Source organism: Malaclemys terrapin, chromosome 4 (assembly GCF_027887155.1).
Source record: "Malaclemys terrapin pileata isolate rMalTer1 chromosome 4, rMalTer1.hap1, whole genome shotgun sequence".
NCBI classification, from domain to species: Eukaryota; Metazoa; Chordata; order Testudines; family Emydidae; genus Malaclemys; species Malaclemys terrapin.
Window position 1 is genome coordinate 61326043 of NC_071508.1, and position 9337 is coordinate 61335379.

The following is a 9337-nucleotide window of genomic DNA, read 5'->3' on the forward strand; positions in this document are numbered from 1 at the left end:
AGCGAGAGAGAGTATTGGTTAAAAGATCAGTAAACATACAGACATAAGTACAGTTCTTGAGATTAGATTCATAGTAGAGACGCTGCACTTTGTAGTTGCAAAGAGTTCTTTTAGAAATAGTCCATAGGTTATAGTCCAAAGTTCATATTCAGGGAGATCCAGTCAAGACTAGAGATCTCAGCCTTATAGCTTAAGCTTCCCGTGCATGAAGCATCAAGCATATCTGAGATAAAAAGGATCAGGACCCAAGGGTCTTTTATACAGCTCCAGGCCGCCTTTGACAGGTCAGAGTCCTTAGGCGAACAATAGGCAATTATGGGGGTTTTGAAGTAGATGTATTTCCTAAGCATCACCAGTAATTAGCTACACAAATTAACATAAGGCAGTTTATCCATTAGGTAGTCTATCACAAACTTTAAAGAGACATATAGACAATGACATTATTTCACCTAAGATTCATCTAAATGTTAATATTCCCTTTTGATCTTTGAATCAATAGCTATAGTGACAGACAGGAACTGTCTGTTTACATGGCTAACATTTAACAAGATATGAGTACACACATACAATTAGTATCACCTTTAATTTCTAACAACATAGGTTTGCATTTAAAAGTTCTAGCCTGTGTACCATGGAATGGCCCTAGTTACCATTCGCATTCTTTTCTAACATGTCTCTAAAGATTGAATCTGGATCATTTATCCTGCAGAATACTTAGCCCTTTCAAGGCACGTCTCACATTTGTATAAGTTTTGTTGCAATTATATAACGCTAGCTAAAATGATTTGCCTGGTCATATTTTAATTAGATAATGTCACACCTCCTGTGTTTACATTACAATAAAGCCATCACAATTGGCACTAAAGTCTACTTTTCTGGTAGTTAAAGCTAAGAGAATAAGGACAAAGTAATGGAGCTTGAACTACACTATCACCCTGACGGTGGTGCCTTCAGAACAGAACTGATGCTCATTGGTGGGACAATGTGGAAAAGCCTACACTGTTATTTATTTAGTAAAAAAAAGTACAGAAAAGATAAGCTCATACCTTTCATGAGCATTCAACTAACTCAAAACCATTCAAAAATTAATGCAAGAAAAAAATTAGAAAGCACCTCAGATAAGAACAAATTTAAATACTACTACTGCTCAGCACTTGTACAGTATTTTGCAACTTCAGAGTACTGTACAAACACGTAGTCTTACAACACAGCTGTGATGTAGGTAAACAGGAATTATGCCTATTTTGTATATGGAGAAACAGAGATAGAAAGGAGAAGTAACCCAAGGCTGTGCAATAAGAGAGTCAGGATTAGAACTCATGTTCTATAGACCATATTGCCACTTTAAAAAACAAAAAATACAGCTATTTACCTACTGGTATGAAATATGGGACTTTGTTTTACACACTAACAAGTGGTTTGAGCATTGGTCTCCTAAACCCAGGGTTGTGAGTTCAATGCTTGAGGGGGCCATTTAGGGATCTCGGGCAAAAATCTGTCTGGGGATTGGGCCTGCTTTGAGCAGGGGGTTGGACTAGATGACCTCCTGAGGTCCCTTCCAACCCTGATATTCTATGAAGTATGGAGTTTATTAAAAAATAATCAGTAAGAAAATCAACTCTGAGAAATATTACAAAGTTCGACGAAAATATTCTTACCTCAAAAAGCAAACTAGAAAAGTACATGAGACTTTTTTCTAAGCAGTAGAGAAAACTGAATGATTAAATCAAAAGTAAAGAAATTTCAGTATAACATCATTGTTGCTTTTGCAATTCTTTTTTATAGAAATAATTGTAATTAATGTTATCTGGAAGTGTCTTCTGCATGTCACACAAAGCGTGACTATAAATAGGAGTGCTCTCCAGTAATATTACTGACCCGCTTTTTTTACTCGTTGACCGATCACATTCTTTTTTTAGTTACTGATCCATAGCTAGATCCAGACCAGGAGACAGGTGAACACCACAACTGTTCCAACTGACCTCACTTTCCTAAATGTATTGTTCCTGAATGTGAATGTCATTAAAGTAGCTGGCATAGGCCAGTCAAATTTTTCAATTAGAGCCTGATCATGTAAAATGTTATTCATGTGAGTAGTTTTTAGTGAGTAGTCCTGACTACTAGTGAGTAGTTTCACTGACTTCAATGACACTACTCATGTGAGTAACAGTTTACAAGAGTGGGCTCTTAGGCCTGATCCAAAGCCCACTGAAGTAAAAAGGAATCAGGTCCTTAGGAAGCACTGTCCTTTGCCATGTGGGAGTCCTAGTTTGGGCAGAGCTTGTAACCTGTTGGTCTGGTAGCAAAACACTGATGTAAGGCACTTAATCTTGAATGGGTATGAGTCACTCTTCAATGCCCCTTGGTAACTGGTTTTACAATATAAGCACATTACAGCATTAAAATAGGTAAAAGAATAGTGAGTACAGTATTCCAGGCACATAGGTCATGTACATTTATTTTGGAGGGAAAATGGGACTAAATAGATACATTGCAAACTGAAATCTGTAACATCTCTGTGAACCTATTTCTAAGGATACATTTGAGAATGGGGAAATATATACTTTCTTACCTCAGAACATTTTAGGAACAGGAAATGTTCCTTTTTCTTTTATTCTGACCTTTTTACTTTATCATCAGTCCCCTCATTCTCATGTGTTTCTTAGCATTTGGATCTGTCTGCACAGCAAAGTTTTCCATGTTGAGGCCCCATGCTTTTAATATGATATGGTGTGATCCATTTTACGACATATTTGGGGCATGCCAAACTGTTATTGCCTTTACATGTATAGACTAGGAAGCAAATCCAAAAGGGGCAGTTGAAGGATTCACCCGTGGAGGTGAATCTCTGGGTGGTATAAAGACAGTCTAGCCAGCTCTAAACAATCTGCTCCCGCCCCACCAAACAGTCAGAGCATTCTGTGTTCCAATGATACAAGGCCTTTGCTCCTGGGACAAGTTAGATTACTTCTGAGGTTGTTTAACTTCTGCCAGGGGCTGACCCAATCCAAGCCTCCCATTGGATTGAGAAAACCCCCATGTCCCTTTCCCTCCTAATGTATGCCCTGAGAGTAACTGAGGATCTGGTGCTATAACATGGTTACAATAGTTCAATACCATTCCCACACACACAAAAACCCTGCTATAATATGTTAAGGAACTGACAGTAAATTTTGCTGTGTTAACACAGGCCCTTCTTGTTCAACAGTTCTGTTTGAGACTACTTACACCACTTTTTCTAATGTACTTGATGTTCCCGAGATGCTGAACTCCTTACTAGTGGTAAAATATATTACTACTGTATGTATTGACTTGTTTTTATAATTTTGAAAAGCTATGTAAAAGCTACCTCAGAGTCACCCACCTTTTTTCCAATGAGATATCATTAATGAAAAATTAGTTAATGAAAACTGCTAGGACTTCCCATTACAATTCTATAGACTCCCCTTTTGGCAGAAGCAACAACAGGAAAGATTTAATCACACAAGTTATGAAGCCAAGAGACTGACTTGCAAATGCTTAAAAGAAAAACATTTCTATTTATAGTAAAGAGCATATTTTCCTCTAAATTCTTGTTTATTCTGCGTTACAAATATTTTTAAAATACATTTTTCCGATATGTTACAAGATACCGGACAAGATTCACAGAATGGGCTTGTGTTTATGTTTTGTTAATAATTTTCATGTTCCAAACCAACAAGAGTCTGATTCCATTCCAAGGGGAAACGTGATGTTCAACAGCAGTTTAATGAATTGTTTTGACAGAGTGAAATACACCATGTCCACTCTTAGTAATGAGACATTTGGCAAAAAGTATCACATCACAAGAACAATAGCAGCAGATTGTCAGGACAGTCCACAAAATTCTTTAACCTCTATGCAATATCCCTTTAAACAATGGAGGGGAAGCTAGGATTACATTTCTTCCTTGGTTAACTGATTTTTTCCCTAACATTTTAGGTTTATAAAGTTTAGAGGGATTTCACTTCTTTTGGGGAAGAATTAATTTAAGTAGTATTTTTGAAGTTCCTGATCTTTTTTTACATCCTGTTAATAGTAACACTTAACTACATACCTGATTTTTTTACATAGATTTAGATGTACAGAAACACTTTCTTGACTAAACAACTAATTTTTAAAATATATTAGAAGATCATAACATCATTTAGTGGTATCTGTGAAAGCTATGTTATATCTATGTAACATGATCCAAATTTTTATGGCAGAGTCAGGAAATATGGTTGGGTGCCTTTCTTTTTTATACTTTGATTTAATTAGTGCTCTCTGGCATTTATAAAGTGCGTGCCACATCATATGTACACTATGTGGTGTTTGACTCTAAAGCAAGATAGCAAAGCAGCAGTGGAAAGGAAAATGGCAAATGGAAAATTCATAAGTAACCATTTAGTTAGATGTTACTTGATGCTCAATGCTAAAATAAATGAGAATAGGTTACAATAGGTGAGGAAATGAATGCATTATCTAACATGGATACACTAGTGAAGGCTATGTAAGAGGTTAGAGTGGGATTTTACTTAAATTGTACATGCAACAACTTTGATGATCTCTCTCAACACTCCACAATAACAATCAAATCGTACTACTGCTGCTTCTTTTGAGAGGGGATGGGAAACAACTGGAAAATTAACGTCAGAAGCACAAGAGCAGCCCTGTAAAATTATCTTCAGTTTCTATGTGATATAGAGTTCTAGTTTTGAGAAAAAAAAACAGAAAAATTGGGATTCTTGCAAAGATACTATTTAAAGCCACAAATGTTCCCAAATTGACCTTCAAATATTTATGCTTAGACATCAGACCAGTTACAGCTCTCTCCTCAAAAAAGATTGCTTCCATAATAATACAACAATGTAAGCTATTACAAAAATAATGTAGCTCTCCTGGACTAAGAGGGGAAAAAACATGGACTTCCACTCAGTAATTGAAAACTAATTTTGTCCTTTAACCACTTAAATAACAAACATGCACTTTCAGATTTACAGATTTCTCTCTAAACCAGATTCTAAATCAGTAACAAAAATACACATCCAAGAGTCAAAGGCCTGGAGCATTAAGCTGCTTTGGCATTCAGTACAATTTCACAAATGTTAAACACTGTGTATAGTACACTAGGTCCTTCACAACAACATGTATACCATTTCTCATAAAATAGCATTTTACACGTCTGGATATTTCTTCAAAATGCCCCTGTTGTCCGATGGAAAAGGTTATGTATGATCTCAAGAGAGAAGAGCTCAAAAGAAGACATGATATATTAACAGCCATGTATGTAAAATATATTGGAATGTCTTAAGTAACTCAAAGGACTAGTTTCAGAGAACAGCTTCAAATCCTTTGGTCTTCCCTGCACACGCATTTGGACAAGCGAGAAAACATTAACGCAATAGTTGTGGACTTCCCAATCTATTGCTGCTTATACATTGAAAGTAACATTGAATCGCCTGCTTGAAGATTTTAAACTATTATTTAATTTGTCTTGGAGCATTACAAACACTTGGTATACATATACATAAGGTTTTAGTATTGACTTTATTAGTTTGTTTTATATGTTACATTCATATATTAAAAATTGATGCAACACATTTTTTTAAAAGGCAGGGTCTTGCGAGGAGGCTTTACTGAATTTAGTTAGTAAGTTTGGAAACATCACTTGGATAGTGGCCTCAATGGGAGATTTGCATCTGAAAGTACTGAAGGTTTCCCCATACTACAGATGTTCCACATTGATACAATGGGTCAGTTTTCAGCAGTTTCCATGGCAACAACTATGAGAAATGCACACATAATTCTACATACAGTAGAGAATTGTGAATGTGCCCAATATGTGACACAGGGAATCCTTTTTCATATTTGCCATATCTCTTCTTCTCTTTACACTTTTCACACAATCTCTCTAGACATCCTGCTTCTTGATAGGTTTTTAATGATGCAACAAGGATTACTGTTATCTTTAACAAGATTATTAGCCATTAACTATAGAAGATTTGGGAACGAGCCAGTGAATTAACAGTAATGTGGTTTGAGCCAAGTTCAGGTATAATTTGTATCTTGATTTTACTAAGGCTTTTCACACAGTCCCACATAACATTCCCATCAGCAAACTAGGGAAATGTGGGCTAGATTAAATAACTGTAAGGTGGGTGAAAAACTGGTTCAGAGACCCTACTCAGAGTAGTTATCAATGATTTTTAGTTAAACTGGGAAAACCTCACAAAGGTCTCTTCTAGGAAAATATTCAATATTTTCATTAATGACTTGGATAATGGAGTGGAAAGCATGCTTATAAAATCTGCAGATGACAGCAAGTTGGGCAGGATTATAAACACTTTGGAGGACAGGATTAGAATTCAGAACAACCCTTGACAATTGGAGAATTGGTCTGAAATCAACATCATGAAATTTAATAAAGACAAGTGCAAAGTACTACACTTAGGAAGAAAAAATCAAATGTTTAACTACAAAATGGATGAATAACTGGCTAGATGAAAAGGATCTGAAGGTTTTAGTGAATCACAAATTGAATGGGAGTCAACAAGATGATGCACTTGGAAAAAAAAGACTAATATCATTCCAGGGTGTATTAATAGGTGTGTTGTATGTAAGACCTGGGAGGCAATTGTCCTGCTCTACTTGATACTGGTGAGGCTCAGATGGAGTACTTTGTCCATTTCTGGGGGTCACACTTCAAGAAAGAAGTGGACAAATTGGAGAGAGTCCAGAGGAGAGCAACAAAAATGAAAAAAGGTTTGGAAAACCTGAACTTTGAGGAAAGGTTAAAAAAACTGGACATGTTTCATCCTGAGAAAAGATGGTGGGGGGAACTGACAACAGTCTTCAAATATGTTAAGGGTTGTTACAAAGAGGACAATGATCAATTTTTCTCCATGTCCACTGAAGGTAGGACAAGTGGTAATAGATTTAATCTGCAGTTGGGGAAAACTTTCTAACTAAACTGGAATAGGCTTCCATGAGAGGTTCTGGAATTTTTGTCACTGGAGGTTTTTAAGAACAGATTGGACACTTTTAGGGAGAGTCTAAATATACTTGGGCCTACATCAGCATAGGGGGCTGAACTAGATGACCTCTCAAGGTGCCTTCCAGCCCTACATTTCTATGATCCTATGATAATTCAAGTCTCTTACTTTCTGAGATGAGACAGTAACATTATCTGTCTACAAAAGAGGGTTAATAGATAGCTGTTCACAATATAAATAACCTGGCAATATTAATTATATGTTTATTATTATTTATTTGTATAATCATAGCACCTAGGAATCCCAGTCATAGACAAGGACTCTATGGTGCTAGGTGCTGTACAAAAAGATGGTCCCTGCCTCCAAAGAGCTTACAATTTAAGTATAAGACAAGAGATGGATATAGGAAGACAGATGGGAGAGTACAAGGAATGAATCAATGAGACAATACTGGTCAGCATAATAGGTAATTGTGGTTTCAGCACACCAGCACCCTAACTGTCTCACAAGTCCTTAAGACCAGAAGGTAGAGTGTTTGTTTGATCCAGGGTTATTTAGTATTTTATGGATCCCTAAATTTTTTCCTTCCCTGAATGATGAAATAAAAACACTGAGAACCTTAGAGAAATGTGCAACACAGCAGAAAACACTGGGGGTAAAAACTTGCAGTGACATCAATGGGAGTTTTGCCATTGACTTCAGTGGAGTCAGGATTTCACCTGTTGCCTCCTTTGTCTCCATAAACAGACTTTCCATTCTGATACTGATCATAGGTAAATGCTTGAAAAATATACCAGACACCCACAACCCTGAGAACTAAACTTACTAACCAAAGTATAAAATGATGGCCCCTAACAGCCACCCTCCACCTACAAGTGGGCAGGTGGATTTTTCAAGCCCTGATCATGACTGTTACTAATGCCAACAGTTCCACACACGTTCAGATCGTTGGCAGAAGCACTAAGTTGGCAGTCAGTAGGCAGTAATTCTGCAGACCTACAAAAGAAATAAGAAAAATAATTTAAACATACGCATTTCCTGAAATTGCAACTACAAATACCTGTTTGGGATCCCAGCTGCGTTTAGTAGGGTAGACTCAATGTTTCCCCTTTAGCGGTCACAAAAAACATGAAGCTCTCTCCAAATTGGCATTACGACAACTACTGACTTGTGAGTTTAGAAAAAGTATAAAAGATTTTTCTTTTAAAATACAAAAATCTTTGCCAATAATTACTCACACTTACCAATCTTATCAAATGTTATTCTGAGTATTTAATTGCATTTCTTCAATACTCACAGAGAGAATTCATCTACTGTATTAGAAACTAATAACTACTTCACAGCAGGGCATGTGTTTTTAATCCATCTTTTATGAAATAGTTGTATCTATTACATACTGTGTGAAAGGTTGATTTATCTGCTAATTAACAGGTTTTTAAACTAGAATAGCATATTGCTGAGGGGATGATGTTGAAGAGCTCTAGTTAATGTTTAGCAGTAACTACTTTAACACCTCTCTACTTCAATTGCAACCTCAAAATACTATGCTTTAATTCAAATATAGTGGGGAAATGCATACTTAATGCTTACAAATGTGTACTTTTTAGTTATATTCCTGGTACTTTACAAATAATTTTATCCGTGTCAGGGTAGTTGTTTGCAGACACATTTTTATTGTTAATGAATGAATATTACTACTCCCCTGTTGCCTCATAAATTTAAGCTGTTGCCTAGATATAAGTACTTGTCTCCTTGTTTTAAAAATGTTTTCAGCATAAGAGCCTGATCTAGCAAAGAGATCCACAGAGTGGCATTTCTTAACTTTTGAGTGCTTGCTTTTGCAATCTTAGTACTGTAATGTTCTTTTACTGTAGATTTTCTGTGTGTAGTTATAATAATATAATTATAGTATTGACACTCATTAAATGATTCCAGAATTGAAATTATTAGCTTCCATTCTGGGGCTATTTTTGACACACTCTCCCCTCTGACTTTCTGAAAAAGCTAACTTTCCATATTTCTTATGTAGTTTCTTCCCTGGTAGAATTTTTTTTTTTTTTAATTTTAGGTTAATTGGGTAAACCGTTTTGGGGTTATGAGGTTTCATAAAGGGATGTGTTTTCACTTTTTGAATATTTTTCTACCTTTTTTCATTTAACTCAACACAAAATTGATTTAGCTTAACAAAGTTAACCTTGTTTTTTCACACTAACCTCAGTGGTGCCCAGAGGACAAATCGGAGTATAAAAGCTTATGATTATTAGAAACAATCTGTGTGGGGATTATAACTTGAGCTGGTCAAGACTTGGACTTTCTGGTTTATGGGAAATTCTAATATTTCAAAA